Consider the following 18,006-nt stretch of genomic DNA (forward strand, 5'->3'; position numbering starts at 1 on the left):
CTTATGAAAGACTTAAAATTACAGATCCAAGAAGTGCAGCGTACCCCAAAGAGAATAGATCCAAACAGACATACTCCAAGACATTTAATAATCAGAATGTCAGAGGTCAAAGAGAAAGAGAGGATCTTGAAAGCAGCAAGAGAAAAGCAATCCATCATATACAAGGGAAGCCCAATAAGACTATGCATAGATCTCTCAGCAGAAACCATGGAGGCAAGAAGACAGTGGGATGATATATTTAAATTATTAAAAGAGAAAAACTGCCAATCAAGAATTCTCTATCCAGCAAAACTGTACTTCAAAAATGAGGGAGAAATCGAAACATTTTCAGACAAAAAATCACTGAGAGAATTTGTGACCAAGAGACCAGCTCTGCAAGAAATACTAAAGGGAACACTAGAGACAGATACGAAGACAGAAGAGAGAGGTGTGGAGAAGAGTGTAGAAAGGAAGACTATGAGTAAAGGTAAAAAGAAAGAAAATTAGATATGACATATAAAATCCAGAAGGCAAAATAGTAGAAGAAAGTACTACCCATGCAGTAATAACACTGAATGTTAATGGATTAAACTCTCCAATCAAAAGACATAGTCTGGCGAATGGATTAAAACACAGGACCCATCTATATGCTGTCTCTACTCAAAGGACACGAGGCCAAGGACACAAATGGACATTTACACACCAATGTTTATAGTAGCATTATTAACAATTACCAAGAGATGGAAACAGCCAAAATGTCCATCAACAGACAGTTGACTAAACAAACTGTGACATTCACATAAGATGGAATAGTATGCAGCTGTAAGACAGAATAAAGTTATGAAGTATGTAACAACATGAATAGACCTTGAGGACATTATGCTGAGTGTGATTAGCCAGAAACAAAAGGACAAGTACTATATGGTCTCACTGATATGAACTGACATTAGTGAATAAACTTGGAATATTTCGTTTGTGACAGAGACCATCAGGAGATAGAAATAGGGTAAGATATTGGGTAATTGGAGCTGAAGGGATACAGAATGTGCAACAGGACTGAATATAAAAACTCAGAAATGGACAGCACAATACTACCTAACTGTAAGGTAATTGTGTTAAAACACTGAATGAAGCTGCGTGTGAGAATGATAGAGGGAGGAGGGCTGCGGACATAAATGAAATCAGAAAGAAAGATAGATGGTAAAGATCGAGATGGTATAATCTAGGAATGCCTAGAGTGTATAATAATAGTGAAATATACAATGTACAAATTTTAAAAATGTTATTGCATGAGGAAGAACAAAGGAATGTCATTATTGCAGGGTGCTGAAAATAGATATAATTAATACTTTAAAATGTCACCTTATGTGTGAGACTAAAGCAAAAAATATTTGTTACAAAATTTATATTTTGACTAGAGCATTTCCTAATATAACTCATGTAGATAGTTTGCTTGAACGTCATAAGTACTTGGAATCTCCGGTAGGACATGAGATTTTGTTGGTTTGTTCAGAGTGATGCCCCAATGAATCCCAGAGTGATTTGATCAGTGACTGGAAAAGTATTTGCAAGCCCCCCTTTGGTGAATGGTGAGAGCGGTGAGAAATTCAACTTCCCCAAGTTGAACTCTTGATATTCTCACAAGCAGTGTGGACAACCAAAGCTATAGGCTGAGCCCCTAGTCTTGGGGTTTGTTCATATGAAACTTAACCCCACAAAGGATAGGTCAAGTCTACTTAAAATTTAGGCCTAAGAGTCACCCCCAAGAGAGCCTCTTTTGTTGCTCAGATGTGGCCTCTCTCTCCAGCCAACATGACGAGAAGTCTCACCACCCTCCCCCTCTCTGTGTGGGACTTGACTCCCAGGGGTGTGGACCTTCCTGGCAACGTGGGACAGAGATCCTGGAAGGAGCTGAGACTCAGCATCAAGGGACTGAGAAAAACCCATTAGAATGAGCTGAGAATTAACAGCAAGGGATTGAGAGAACCTTCTCAACCAAAGGAGGAAGAGTGAAATGAGACTAAGTGTCAATGGCTGAGAGATTCCAAACAGAGTCGAGAGGTTATCCTGGAGGTTATTCTTATGCATTAAGTAGATATCACCCTGTTGTTCAAGATGTAGTTGAGAGGCTGGAGGGAACTGCCTGAAAACGTAGAGCTGTGTTCCAGTAGCCATGTTTCTTGATGATGATTGAACAATGATATAGCTTTCACAATGAGACTCTGTGAATGTGAAAACCTTGTGTCTGATGCTCCTTTTAGCTACTATATCAACAGAAGAGTAGAACATATGGAATAAAAATAAATAATAGGGGGAACAAATGTTAAAATAAATTTAGTTTGAAATGCTAGTGGTAAATGAAAGCGAGGGGTAAGGGGTATGGTATGTATAATCTTTTTTTTCTCTGTTATTGTTTTATTTCTTTTCTGTTGTCTTTTTATTTCTTTTTTTAAATCGATGCAAATGTTCTAAGAAATGATGAATATGCAACTATGTGATGATATTAAGAATTACTGATTGTATATGTAGAATGGAATGATATCTTAATGTTTTGTTTGTTAGTTTTTTTAATTAATAAAAAAAGTTTAACAAAAAAAAAGAAATACTAAAGGGAGTTCTGCAGGCTGAAAGAAAGAAAACACAGGAGAGGGAGATCTGGAAGAGGGCTCAGAATTGAAAATACCAGAAAGAATAACTTAAAGATTGAAAAGAGAAAGAGGGAAAAGAATATATAGACCTGACAAATAAAATCCAAAGGATAAGATGATGGATTCAAGAAACGCTTTTACAGTAATAACTTTGAATGTTAACAGACTAAACTTAACCACTTAAAAGACCCAGATTGGCAAATGGATAAAAAATGTAATCCAGCTATATGCTACTTACAAAAGCCTCATCTTAAAAACAGGGATACAAATAGATCGAAAGGAAAAGGATGTTCCCCACAAGCTGAAAACAAAAGAAAGCAGGGGTAACTTTACTAATATCAGATAAAATGGACTTTAAATGTAAAGACATCATAAGAGACAAAGAAGGACACTATATATAAATTAAAGGGGCAATTTACCAAGAAGATATAACAATCATAAATGTTTGCACTCCCCAGTCTGTCTTCAGAGCCTTGAAATCGTACTGTTGATGCTTTGAGTTGGACATTTCCACAGCCTAAGAACTGTAAATTGTAAGTTAATAAATGCTATTGTAAAAGCAAAAAAAAAAAAAAAAGAAAAAAGAATAAATAAGTAAATGTTTGTGCTCCCAATCAAGAAGCTCCAAAGTACATGAAAGAAACATTGGTAAAACTGAAGAAAAGGATAAATGTTTCAACAATAATAGTAGGAGATTTCAATACATCACTCTCCTCTATAGATAGAACAACCAGACAGAGGATCCGCAAGGAAATAGAGAGAACTTAAACAGTTCAATAAATGAATTAGATCTAACAGACATATATAGGTTGCTATACCCCAAAACACCAGGATATACATTCTTATCCTAATGCTTAAGAATGTTATGGAACATTCTCCAGGATAGATCACGTGCTGGGACAAAAAACGGGTCCTTATACTTTAAAAACTTTGAAGTTATTCAAAGCGCTTTCTCTGATCACATTGGAATGAAGCTAGAAATCAATAACCACCAAGGAATGAGAACTTTCACAAATATATGGAGAAATAAGCCGGACACAAAAGGATAGATACTGCATGATTTCACTTTTAGACCATGGTAAACATAAAATCAGAGGCTTATAATATGGAATATAGGAGACCTAGAAATACACAAAAGCTTGAGGTGGGTGAATAGTTAGCTAATGAGGTTGGACTTAACTGTAAGAAAATAGATAGAAATGAAGGTAGTTCACTAATGGGTCTATAAGTAATATTATCATATTGAAGGTGAATATGATTGAAAGGGGTTGTGTGCCACTGATTAACACTACAAATATAAATAAGTTCTTGCATGAACTACTGCAAAGGTATGAATCTTGTACAGAGTGTGTAAAATTTTGGGATATAGGTGGAAAATGCTATTGCATGCGATGGACTGTATTTAATAGGAAAACATCAATAGTACCACATCAACACCAGGGGTATATGATGGGGGCAGGGACAAGGGTTAGGAGGTTTGGATTTTCTATGTGGTGTTTGTTGGTTATTTTCCTCTTGCAAACAGTGAAATTATCTACAACTGATGGACTGTTGACTTTGGAAGTTATACATGAGGCCCAGCAGATGGAGGTGGCTGAAAGACACACTGACTGAGAAGCAGATTGGCAAACGATGATGTATACATATGTTGAACATTGTGCTGCTACAGAAAGAGATGAAGTTGTAAGGTATGCAAGGATGTGAATGAACACGTGGGACATTTGGTGGGCAAAATAAGCCAGAAACAAAAGAGCAAATATTGTATGCCCTCGTTTTAAAAATACTTATAAGAAAACTGGGGCCTAGACTGTAAGCTCTTATAGCAGGCACATTTAGTCTGGAGTGGTAATTGTTGTTTCTGGATTTTGAGGGGTGTTTTATATATGTATAACCTGGTATTGAGAGATAAGAACAAAGCTGATGAGGTCAGGATTAAGCAAATTCAGAATAAAGGGGTAAGGAAGACATTGCCTATATTTTAGAACTTCACCTACTCTTTAAGACCAAAGGAAGAAAGGTTTATTTTGTCCGGAACCTAAATTTTCTGTAGCACATAATCTAACTCAGCCTGTCTGGATAGATCATTTAAACAACTGAAACATAGGGAGCCCTGAATAAGAATGGGAGCCTTTAATCCCATATAGTTTAATGTCATGCCTGGATACATCCTAGAGTATATTAAGCAAATAATCAAAAAGTACTGGCAAAGTCCTTTTAGAGATGGGAGAAACAACATGGAACTACTAAACTTTACCATTAGGGAAATCCTGGATACCATGTCAGATATTAGGGACACCCAATCAATAGGCCAAGCCCTTGATCTTGAGGCTTGTTCTTGTGAAGCTTATGTACGTAGCAGAGGTTAGCCTACTTATAGGTATGCCTAGGAGTCACCTCTGGAGGGCCTCTTTTGTTACTCAGATATGACCTCTCTCTCTCTCTCTCTCTCTCTCTCTCTCTCTCTCTCTCTCTCCGCCCAGCTCTGTAGGTGAACCCATTGCCCTTCCCCCTACACGGGGCATGACATCCAGGGGTGAAAACCTCCCTGGCCGGGTGGGAGATGACTCCGAGGGATGGGTCTGTCCCTGGCATGGTGAGACAGATGGTGCCATCCTGACCAAAAGGGAGAAAAGAAGTGTACCAAATAGGGTGTCGGTGACTGAGAGAGTTTTGGTAGAGTTAAGAGGCGACTCTGGAGGTCACTCTTGTATGGGCTTCATTAGACATTCTACTATCATAACTTGCCAGACCCCAACTAAAACCGTTCTCCCCAAGCCTAAAGAACCCCTAGAGCATTATATAAGATTCTACAAGGGTTCAATGCACTAGGGTAGCTTTCCAGAAACTTACAACCTCCAGATGGGTCCCTGAACCAGATAAGTCCTGAAACTTAGAGGGTCCAGCCTCTCCAAAAGGGAGTTCCAGCTCCATACCCCATATTATTGACAGCTCCTTCCAACATGAAAAAGCTGGAATGGCCATAGCCCAAATACTCCTAAAGAGTGAGAGAAAGATCAAAGGTGATGGTGGAGTTTCAGAGGAAGGTGGGGTTTAACAAATGAGTACTAGTGCTGAATCAGTATAGTGATATCTCTTTTTGTTTTTAGTACCTTAGAGCAGCTAGAAATAAAAATCTAGAATTGTGGAATTGTAACCCATACCAAACTATGAAATCTGTTCTACAGCTAATTGTTTCAATGTACTTTGAAATTTATTGCTTTTCTGTACATATGTTATTTTTCACAAAAAAAGAAGAAAAAAGAGAAGGAAGACTATAATAGAAAAGATAGGATTTAACAAATGAATATAACATATATACAATAAATTGATTTTTGGGGGGGGCTCCAGTGTCTTGGAGTAGCTAGAAGAAAAAATGAAAAATCGTGGAACTGTAACTCATACTAAACTTTAAAATCTGTTGTATAATTATTTGTTTAAAATGTACTTGAGGGTGGGCCACGGTGGCTCAGCAGGTAGGAATGCTTGCCTGCAATGCCAGAGGACCCGGGTTCGATTCCCGGGGCCTGCCCATGTAAAAAAATAAAAAATAAAATGTACTTGAAAAGTTACTGGGTTTTTTTGTATATATGCTATTTTTTACAATTAAAAAATGTTAAAAACAATTACATTACTATTAACCACAGTCTATAGCTTACATTAAGTATATTTTTCTCCGTATACCACTCTAATATTAACACCATGTATTAGTGCTGTACATTTGTTATATTTTTTGAGAAAACATCCTTATATTTAAACTATTAATTCCAGTCCATTGTCCAAAAGAGAGTTCACTGTGTTATGGAGCCCCTTGTTTTATCTTCTAATTTTCCTTCTAAGAACATGCATGACCCCAAACTTCTCCTTTAAATAACCATATTCACATACATAATTCAACACTGCCTATTATACTTCAATACTGTGCTACCATCATCAGCAGCATCCATTTCTAAACCTTTACAATCAACTTAAATCAAAATTCTGTACAAATTAAGCATCAGTTGCCCATTCTCTATCTCCACTCTATTTTCTGGTCACCTATTTCTAGATTCAAATTCTATGCTTGGTCGTCTTTCAGTAACTCTTTCTCTGCAGTCGTATGTTGTCTCCTCCTTCTTATTTATGTATGCATATTAAATAAATTTATTTTACACTTACTGTCTGATAATTCCAATAATTAAAGTCTTTGTAGATTCATTCTACTAATGCTCACTCATGTTGCCTTGTCTCCTTCTATATTCTGTGATAGTTGATAAGATCCTATTCATTGGAACGCTGCAGAAATTCTTTAAGGCCTGGGTGAATGTATGTTCTATCAGAAAAGATTTGGCTTGCTTCTGTGGGTGCCTGAGGGTACTTTAAATCTTTAGACTGAGGTTTTCAAAATATCAAAGGTCATTTCAATTTAGGCCCACAGCCCATATAAGAGCTGCTGAGGATTGTACATTATCAGGGCAATCCATGCCAGTGTCAAGATAGGCAAGTTTCCTTGCTGTCATTTCCTTCAGGTGGGTTTATTTAATTTATCATACACCACAGGTCTTGGTGTAATCAGCTTTATACAGAGTGTTCTTTTAGAACTTAAATTTTGGGCAAGACTTGGATTTCAGTTCCTGTATTTCATGTCTGGAAGGGACATCCAATGGAAGTAAAAGGCCACCAGGGTTGGGCAGATGGTCTCAAGATGAAAGTCAATCTCAGGGCTGTCTTTCCTATTTGGATTTCAACTTAAATTTCATTTTGGCCTGTGAAGCTTTCTTTATATTTTGCAAACTTAATGATGCATTTATAAATATTTTTATTTTAAAGTTTTGGTTGCTGTACTGGTTTGAAAGGATGTATGTCCCCTAGAAAAGCCATGTTTTAATCTAAATCCCATTTCATAAGGCAGAATAGTCCCTATTCAATACTGTATGTTTGAAACTGTAATCAGATCATCTCCCTGGAGATGTGATTTAATCAAGAGTGGTTGTTAAACTGGATTAAGTGATGACATGTCTCCACCCATTTGGGCAGATTTGATATATTTCTAGAGTCCTATAGAAGAGGAAACATTTTGGAGAATGATAGCAATTCAGGGAGAGCAGAGCAGAATGACATAGCCATGAGAAGCAGAGTCAACCAGCTACCTCCCAGGGAGCTTCATGAAACAGGAAGCCAGGAGAAGCTAGCAGATGATGCCGTGTTCACCATGTGCCCTTCCAGATGAGAGAGGAACCCTGACTGTGTTCACCATGTTCCTTCTCACTTGAGAGAGAAATCCTGCACTTCATCAGCCTTCTTGAGCCAAGGTATCTTTCCCTGGATGCCTTTGATAGGACATTTTTATAGACTTGTAATTGGGACATTTTCTCGGCCTTAGAACTGTAAACTAGCAACTTATTAAATTCCCCTTTTTAAAAGCCATTCCATTTCTGGTATATTGCATTCTGGCAGCTAGCAAACTAGAACAGTTGCTTTCTGTAGGAGGGTTATGTAAGGTATCTTGTCCACCATACTGCCCCACACCACCCATTAGGATAGCTAAATTCTACAGTTAGAAGAGAACATATTAAAAAGTTGCCACTTTTTTTTTTTTTTCACATGGGTAGGCACTGGGAATCGAACCCGGGTGTCCTCGGGCATGGCAGGCAATCACTCTTTCCTGCTGAGCCACTGTGGCCCGCCCAAGTTGCCACTTTTTTACTACCTTCCCCATGCATCTCACAGTCTGAAAAGACACCTCTTTAAGAGAAGCTGCTGGGAGAGCAAACACTACCACCAGTCACCCTTAATTCTTCCACTCTTGTGTCCACCCAGCCTCCTACACATCAATATCTCAGCCTCCTGTACACCAAGAGAGTTTTCCCAAAGCCGAGAGCAACAGGAAGAAGCAAATGTGTGTGGACAAGCAATAGGCTCAGAGGGCCAAGTCAATGGTCAGGGCAGGTGGATTGTCAGATATAAGGTAGCAGTGACGTATGAGGGGCCATGCCATGACTGTGAAGAATTAGAGTGCCACAGGATAGTCCTCAATATTTGAGGTTAATTTCACGTCAACCTCAGCCTTTCTCCAAGCCATGCCTCTCTATTCAGAGTGTGACATGAAACTGCCACTTTGGGTGTTACTAGTAGAGCCCTTTTATTGCAGATACTATCATTCAATTCACATGGTCAGTTAGAGCTGCTCTAGTTGATTCATTTCCAGCCCTTACCTAAATACTCCAATTCTTTTCCACACCTGCTATTAAACTTCATCTCTACCATCTTTATCTGATTGGGCGGCTTTTTATTTTGTTGCAAATGTAGGAACAGTCATTTATCACTACCTTGTTAGATTCAGTCTGCCATTCTATGCAGAGAGAGCTTTAGGTACTGATTCTGTCTTCCTATTTACTGTCTCTCTTGGTTCCAACCTGCCAATTTGAAGAGCACTCACTCTATATTCCACCAAATCGTTGAGTAAAAATGTTTAGCCAGACCAAGTCACACCTTTTGAAGCTTCTAAGCCAATCAACATTGGCTGGTGCATTACTCAAAACCCTTTGAATATGATTGTTCAGTTATTAGTCTGCTTAGTTGTACTAGCAGCAGAGGAAGTCTGTAAGAATGTCATTTATGCTCTGGTCAGTAGTCTTGTGAAATTCCGAGTACGCATTTTCCTGACCTACTGGTGCAGTAACCATTTCAAAAAAGTGAAACAAGGCAAGTTTAATAAGACCCATTCTTGGTGCATCCATTTTAGAGCCTAACAATTCCTGCTGCCTTTTTAAAGTACCGATCCACATGCCTTTATTAATCTACTCTAGAAAATGAACCAAGATTGCCATCAGATCCATCAGTCTGAGGTTTATGGACTTCACCTCATTCCCTCTTTCAAAAGATCAAAACTGTAGTCTTGGATTAATTTCCCTATTTCCTAGAACATTTCAACAAACTAAATAAAGGTTTAATAAGATAACCTGTGTAAAAAAATTAACAGTAAGGTGCTCAGCACTCGGCACGATCAGCTAATGCTATTTCCATCCACCTCTTCCACTCAACCAGGAAAATCAACTTTCCATTTATATTTATTGAATTTATTTAGCCTATCTAAATGATTGGGTTCTACATTAGTTAGGCCTGTAACAAGAGCTAAAACACAGGGGCTTAAATAAGATAGATGTTTATTTCTCCTTCACGTAAAAGGCTGAGTAGGCATCCGTGGTTATACCCCATAATAATCAGAGACCCATTGTCCTCTCTCTTGTTGCTCTGACATTCTTAACAGGCATCTTCCTGAATAGGCTATGCCTATTCTTGCCATCATTTCTTTCAAACCAGAGAAAAGAAAGGAAAGAAGGAAGAGAGTCAGGTTGGTTCCTTTAACGTGAAAAATTCAGAAATTTTACCCGTCACTTCTGCCTTTATTTCATTAGCCAGAACTTAATTGCAAGGCTGCATCCATCTGATGGGAGGCTGGGAAATAATCATCTTCAAATTGTACAGCCCGGTCCCTGGAGCTGGGGTGACCAGCTCATCCCATCCTGCTAGGATCCTTCCAAGTTTTAGCACTATAAGTCTTCCATACCAGGAAAACCCTCAGTCCTGCGCCACCCTATGCTTATCTAAAATTCAGAGTTTCTAAAGAAAGAAGGAAAAAGTAGATAGTGAAGAATCACTGGGTCGCTGCCTCACTCTCCAGTTTGTCCTGTGGGGCTGTTATTTCTTCTGATTTCTATGGCTACTATTTCCTCTGTTTAGCTCGAAATAGAGGACCAAAGCAAAATAGTAGTTGAAGAGACTGCATTGTCCTTATCACGTGCGAACTGATAAAGTCTCTTCTCTTGGCTTTGAACATTTATTTTTAAGTCCCTTATGTTGATCTTAGCATTGCTTTAAAAAAAAATCCAGACAATTCACAAAGGAATACATACTAATGACCAATAGCCACATGAACAGACAGTCAAGATCACTATTAGTCAGGCAAATGAAAATCAAATGCATAAAAGATGCTGCAACACACCATTAGAATGGCTAAAATTACAAAACTGAAAATATGAAGTGTTCTCTAGGATGTGGAGCAGTTGGAACCCCAATACACTGCTGGGAGGAGCACAGAATAGTACATCACTTTGGAAGACAATTTGGCAATATCTTCAAGAGTTAAACATACACCCCTACCATATGACCCAGCTATTCTACTCCTAGGTATTTGCCCAAGAAAATGAAAAGCTTATGTCCACACAAAGACACACAAGAATGCTCATAGCAACTTTGTGGTAGTAAAAATCTGTTAACAACCCAAATATCTGTAAACAGGTGAATGGATAAACAAATTAAAGTACATCCATATAATAGGATATTACTCAGCAGTAAAAAGAAATGAACTATTAACACATGCAATAACATGGATGACTCTAAAAACCATTATACCAAGTAAAAGAAGATAGATGTTATTTATATAAAATTTTATTACATGGGAACTAACCTAAATCGGGATAGCAGTTAGGTGTGGCCGGAGATTGGGTTTGGGGTGTAGGATGATTGGCAGAACCATGAGGCGACTTCTGGCATTCTGGCAATATTGTTCTGATTTGTATGCTGGTTACATGGGTGTGTTCAGATTTGTGAAAATTAATTGAGTGGTATGTTTATGACTGATGTGTTTTTGGGTATGGGTGCTATAGTTCAATAAAAAAATTCAAGCCCCATTTCCTCTTGTGCTTTATTCTTCATCTAACCCCACAAAGTCATCCTCAGTTCTGCTCCCTTCTTTCCATCCTCCGTGTATTTTAAAATAGACTGATTATATCAGCGCTTCCAAAGAAAACACAACATTCTGGCAGTTATGTTATCCCTTCTACATTGCAACTTTCCCATTGCTATTTCAATATATCGCTGGTCAATGTAAGAAATTAAATGGGAATTTGGGGGGAATTTTGCAGAAGCCACAAATGTCACCCAAAAGCCAGTGCACAAAGGATAGAAATGTGCAGGATTGTTATTAAAATAAAAAAAAAAGGCATTGTGGTTGACTCTGGCATCATAGGAAGAAAAGCTAAGCCCTTAAATGATTCCCTAAAGGAAAGTAAAGGTGAAGGGACTACCCAGTGAATTTTTTTTGCATGGACACGCACTGGAACTGAACTCGGGTCTCCGGTCTAGCAGGTGAGAACTCTGCCACTGAGCCACAGTGGTCCACCCTACCCAGTGAATTTTCAGGCCAGCAAAGACTGGTTTGGAAAAAAAAGAAAAGATTTAACTCATGCAAAAAAAAAAAAGTTAGCTTATGCAAATTAAAAAAAAAAGATTTAGCTTATGCAATGCAAAAATAACTGGACAGGCAGCGTCTGCTGATCAAGAGGCAGCTAGGGACTTTCCCGAAACCCTGAAAAAATACAGACTTTCCAGATCATGGGGAGTACAGCACCCCTAATCCCAGTGATGTGGAAGGGATAACTGTTCATATTTCCTCACTAGAATAATTTGAACTGGTTTATACCTGGTTGATGGTTTATACCTCTAAAAAGCAATTTGAGATTTTAGACTATGAGCTTCTTTTTTTTTTTTTTTTTTTTTTTTTTAGAGAGAGGGAGGAAGGGAAGGAAAGACAGAGAAGGAAGGAAGGAAGGGAGGAAGAAAGGGAAACATTTTTAAACATTTTCTTGTTTTATTATATTTTGTTTGTTTGTTTGTTTTTTACATGGGCTGGGGCTGGGAATCGAACCGGGGTCCTCCGGCACGGCAGGCAAGCACTCTTGCCTGCTGAGCCACCGCGGCCCGCCCGACTATGAGCTTCTTGATAGCAATGTTGGATTCCTATACCTACAACAGTTCCTGGCACATAATATGCACTCAGTAAATATCCATTCACTTCATGAAGGTTGCTACATATTTTTCTTGACATTTAGTGCTACCTGATCTGCTACCTAATATGGGTTTCTTTTGAATAAAGTATATTCTTCCTTCATATTCTAACTTTGAATCTCATCATACCAGTCTTAATTGATTTAAAATGTAAATTTATTTTATTGACAATGCTTGTGCAATGAGAAAATTGAGGCCTTAAGCATATCATTTCTCAATCCTTTTCCTTATAAGAAACTGGAAACCTCTTGCCTCTTGTTCTTCTTCCCAGGTCGTATTTGTTTTTGCCCCTTCCTCTTTCATCTTGTATAAAAACCTCTTAGGTATTGTTTGAATTCTTTCTCACATGTGCATAGTTTATTTATTTATCTATCTGGTGTACTTTCATATCAATTTTGTTCTTATCTTTGTGCATCCCTTTATTTTAAAACACCAACACTTTATTTTTAAAATTCTCTTGAGCAGATAAGCTGGTCTCTGAGAAAACCCTTCCTTCCCTACCTTTGTGGCAGCCACGTCATATCTAGATAGGATCTTCTCATTATGTAAAGGTCCAGAAAGCCAAATGCCCCCAGACCATCCAGTGGAAAACCATTCTCCTTCTATAGTTGTCCCCAATATCCCAAAGATGGGACTACAAGAAGAAGCAAACAAAACAAAACAAAAAAAGATTTATGTTTCTTAGGGCTTCAGTTTCCCACCTAATAAGTTAGAAATATTAAAAATTTCAGGTCTCCTTTAGCAGTGCCACTTGTCTTTCTGTAAATTAGCATGTGCAGAGATATGTGAGTGGGTCTAAGGTATGTTTGACCCACCTTCATCCAATAGGGTGGCGCAGACCCTTAGCCATGCTTAGACCCATCTACCCAGCTATCATATATCTCTTTTTATCTATCTATCTGCCTGTATCATTATCAATTTACCCTTTTCCATCACCCACCCATCCATACCTATCTATATTATATTCCTTCTCCAGAAGAGCTTTTAGATTCTCTCTTAGGTATATTTCTCTAATATTACACAAGTTCTTCACTTTCCCTTTCTTCTCTGTTACCTTTTTGTTCTAGTGACCCACATTTTGATTCAGGTTTTATTTCTATCCACTTCCTCAGAATCTTACATTTCCTAGCTTCTTTTCTTTCTACGAGGGATATTATTTCTTCCAATATATCTAGGAATTTTACCTGTTTTCTCAAGTGGAATCAGAGTAATATAAAATCACTCCTTTGGCAGGGGAAACATAAATTCAGAAACATGAGTATCCCTTTTAAGAAGGGAACCGGCTTTTGATTAAAGAGAAATGAGGAAGCAAACCCATGGGTCTCTGTTGATTCAGGTGCAGTGCAGTACGTTGCCGCACGTGAGTTACCCAGCATATGACAAAGCTTAGCCTGGGTGGACTAACATCAAAGGTTCGTGCAAAGGGCACTGTGGTCTCGCTTTCCCTCCTGAATTTCATTTGCCTTTTCTTTTTTGTCACTCAACATCCAAGGAGATAAGCGCTTTCTCAGATGTGTAACAGAGTCTGTCTTTATCTTTAAAAATATAAACACTAACCTCTATGCCTGGGCACACTTACTGCCTTGTGAAACATCTTAGATAACCACACAAAGCCGTCAACATGCCAGTGAGGAAGAAAGAGGAGTGGAGCGACTGCCCGACTTCCATCCAGGCTCTGAAGTTCTAGTGGCCACAGCCTCTGGCCTGGGCTCCAGCATGGGAGAACCAGCACCACATACAGGCCGACGCTCAGACGTGTGAGGAGGGAGAAACCCTGCTGTGGTCCCTGAGGGCTTCTTGCTTAACCACATGTGATCAGGGTTCCTGTCACTAGTAACCAAAAGAGACTTGAGCAACCTATGTGCCCCCCCACCCCCATCCCAGTGGCATCCCAGTGGTCATCGTCAGTATCTGAACTTCTGGTAAGGTGGGGCCAGATCCAGTCACTGAATCTGCAGGCCTGAGCTTGGATGCACAAATGGGAGGGAGGAGAGAACAGAAGGCAGCCTGGCAAGCAGTCCAGGGATAGAAGTAGTGGCTTGTTCCTTTGGATTCCCTGCCAAGGTCACCCTAGGAAACCAAGTTGTCAGCATCTATAAAAGGAAAATGAGAATAGTTTCCAAGCTTTACACAGACTCTTAGTTCTCAAAGCCCATTGATAGCTTCCCATTTGGAGGGGAAGCATTCCACAGCAGTCTGTTTGCTCTAACTATCAGATTCTATGGCAGCCTTCTCCTCTCCCTTTCAATAAAAATCCTTACTAGGCTTTCAGGTACTGACTTGTTTTATTGCAAAACAATATGCAATATGAGCTCGGTACTATTATTACAGCTCCATTTTATAGATAAGAAAACCATGGCACAAAGAAAATAATATGTCCCAGATCATATAACTGGTAAGTGGTAGAGTCCCCAGCAGTCTGACACCAGAGCTATTTAGCCCAACAGAGAAATTTAAATTCAACACCTCACTGACTTCTGTGATGAGCTCGGTGTGGCCCCAGGGTCTTTCACAGCTGTTATTTCGCTATTGACACCTCTTCAAGGCAGATCAAGCCCAGGCACTTTCTACTCTCCCTCTAAAGCCCCACAAAATGTTAGTAAACAAATGAGAAATAAACTCAACCATGAGGATAAAGAACATAAAAGAAGACAATAATTGGCAAGAGATTTGGACACTTTATTTTTAAGGATGAGCAGAACAAGTAAGGAGAGAGAACTAATTTAAGAAACCTCAGATAGAGCTGCAGCTTCTGATGAGAAGGGAACAGGTTCATGTAGAACCTCAACATCTGCTCTTTGGCGGCCTAAAGAACCTCAGGAGAGGGGGGTTATGGGCCTGGATCCAGGGCAGAGGGACCACGGGGTTGATGCTTCTCTTAGATGTTCCCTACCTTCATTCTCTTGAGAAACTGAATGGGCAGGGTTGGCTTCATGCAACTTGTGCGGTCACCCAGGGCTCCACACTTAGAAGGACCATATGGTTTGATGTCCTACTGTTGCTATTTTGAAATTCTTAATGATTTTGGAATAAGGGGCTCCATGTTTTCATTTTGCACTGAGCCCTGAAAATTATGTAGATAGTCTTGTGAACTGGTGAGGCTCGGATATCAAGATGCTGGGTACAGTGATGGCTGGAGTGGAAACCTGGCAACAGAATTAAGTGGATGTCAAATGCTGAACCATGAGACTCTCCTCCTGTCCTATTTCACAACACCAGTTACCACACACTTAGTACCTCCTCACACTCCAGTTTTTGTCGTAATTTCTTCCTAATTTTATTTGCTTATTTGCGTTGCAACCCCCACTCATGCTGTAGCCAAGTTACTTCTCCATGCTCGATGATTCCAATAATCTCTTTTGTGTCCATTTACCCAGGTTCCTTTCATACTTTTTTGGTTGTGAATTCTACCACAAATTCTCCATCATGTTATTGATGGAGTCTCTTCTGGAGAGCCTGAAAAGCCCAGAGAAAAAGGCTTGTAGACCAGACCTTTGGAAGCAACCCACAGAAAGGCCCCCATCACTCTTTCATGTACTCCACCCTTCCATGCACTCTGAGCTATCAGCTCTTAAATATGAGTAATCCCTCTAAGTCATGACCACCAGATATTTAAGGAAAGCCTCAATATGAAAGTCAAATTGCAAGAACAAAAAAGCTAACCAAACAAAAGCACACAGACAACATACAAAAAATAATTAGGAGAAGATAAAAGGAATCTGGACAAAACAGAGACAATGTAGAAAGGAGGAGAAAATGTCAACCAAAAACTTTAAATAACATCCTTAAAAAAAAGAGAGAGAGCACAAATATGAAATAAAGAGGAGTCTATGAAACAGGAACAATCAGAGAACAAGAAAGAATATTTGGAAATTAAAAATATGATAAAATTGCAATGTAAAAATTTGATAGTGTGCATAGAAGATGAAGTTGAAAAGAAATATCCAAGAAGGTAGATTGAAAAGAGAAGTATGTGGATATTAGGACAGTGTGCTGGTCCGAAGCTGTTATGTACCCTAACAAAGGCATGTTCTTTTAATCCAATCTTGTGGGGGCAGACCCATTGTTGGGTGGGGCCTCTTGATTAGGTTGTTTCCATGGAGATGTGACTGCCCATTCAAGGTGGATCTTAATTCTTTCTTAGAGCCCTTTACGTGATAGAACTCAGAGCTGACACAAAGAGCAGAGAGATGAAACCAAGACACAGATGTTTGGAGATGCAGAAGGAGCTGAAAGAGCCATCTGAACCCAGAAGCCAGGAGAGAAGGACAGCAGACGTCACCATGTGGCTCCCCATGGGACAGAGAAACCCCAGATACAATCAGCCTTTCTTGAGAGAAGTTATCTTCCTGTTGGTGTCTTAATTTGGACATTTTCACAGCCTTAGAGTTGTAATTTATACCTTACCAAATCCCCTTTATAAGAGCCAATCCACTTCTGGTATATTGCATTCCAGCAGCTTTAGCAAACTGAGACAGAGGACAAGAAGGATAATATAAGAATCCAACATCTGACAAAGAGGAATTCTGGAAAAACAGAACATGGAAACAGAAGAGAAGAAATTATCAAAAAAATAATACAATATCTCTAGATTATGAGCCCACCAAATGGCCAACCCAATATAACAAAACAAAACAAAAATCCACACCAAGGAACATTCTCATGCCATTTTAGAACACAAGAAATGAGGTGAGGGGAGAGAGAGAGAGATAGAGAGAGGAAATGAAAGACTTCCACACGGCCAGTGAGGGGTAGTGGGGTGCAGTTGGGGGTGCGGGGAAAGCTACACAAAAGGGGGAAATAGAAGTGGATTTTACAAATGTAATGCCAAAAGTTGAGGGAAAACAATTTGGCTGACTATTTATCTTTACTGATTTTCCATCTACTTGTTCTGTCAATTACTGAGAAAGGAGGGTTAAAGTCTCCACTATAAATGTGGATTTGTCTTTTTCTCCTTTTAAATTCTAATGGCTTTTGTCTCATGAAGCTTGAATTTCTGTGATTAAGTGTATACTCATTTAGCATTGTTATGTTTTCTTGGAGAATTTACCTCTTTATCACCATTATGTGATATCTGTCTTTATCCCTGAGAATATTCCTTGTTCTGGAGTTTATTTTGTTTGACATTAATAACAGCTTTCTTTTGGTTAGTGTTTACATCTTATACCTTTCTTCATTTATGTGCATTTAATGTGATTATTGATATGATTCTATTAAACTTACTACCTGTTCCTTATCTGTCCTTTGTTTCCTTATTCTTTTCCTGCCTCCTCTTGGGTGAACTGAAAACCTTTTGTGTTTCTATTTTCTCCCCTCAATTGAATAATTATTTATTTATACCTTCTTAAAATTATTTTAGTGGTTTCCCTAGAGTTTATAGTATACATTTAAAAATAATCAGAGTCTACCTTGAAATAATAATATAGCCTTCGTGTATAGTACAATGGCTTTATGACAGGATATCCTCAATTTCCCATCCTTTGTACTATTGTTGTCATAATTTATACTTTTACATATGCTGAAATCATGCAATATATTGCTACTATCGTACTTA

Source organism: Tamandua tetradactyla, chromosome 18, assembly GCF_023851605.1.
Source record: "Tamandua tetradactyla isolate mTamTet1 chromosome 18, mTamTet1.pri, whole genome shotgun sequence".
NCBI classification, from domain to species: domain Eukaryota; kingdom Metazoa; phylum Chordata; class Mammalia; order Pilosa; family Myrmecophagidae; genus Tamandua; species Tamandua tetradactyla.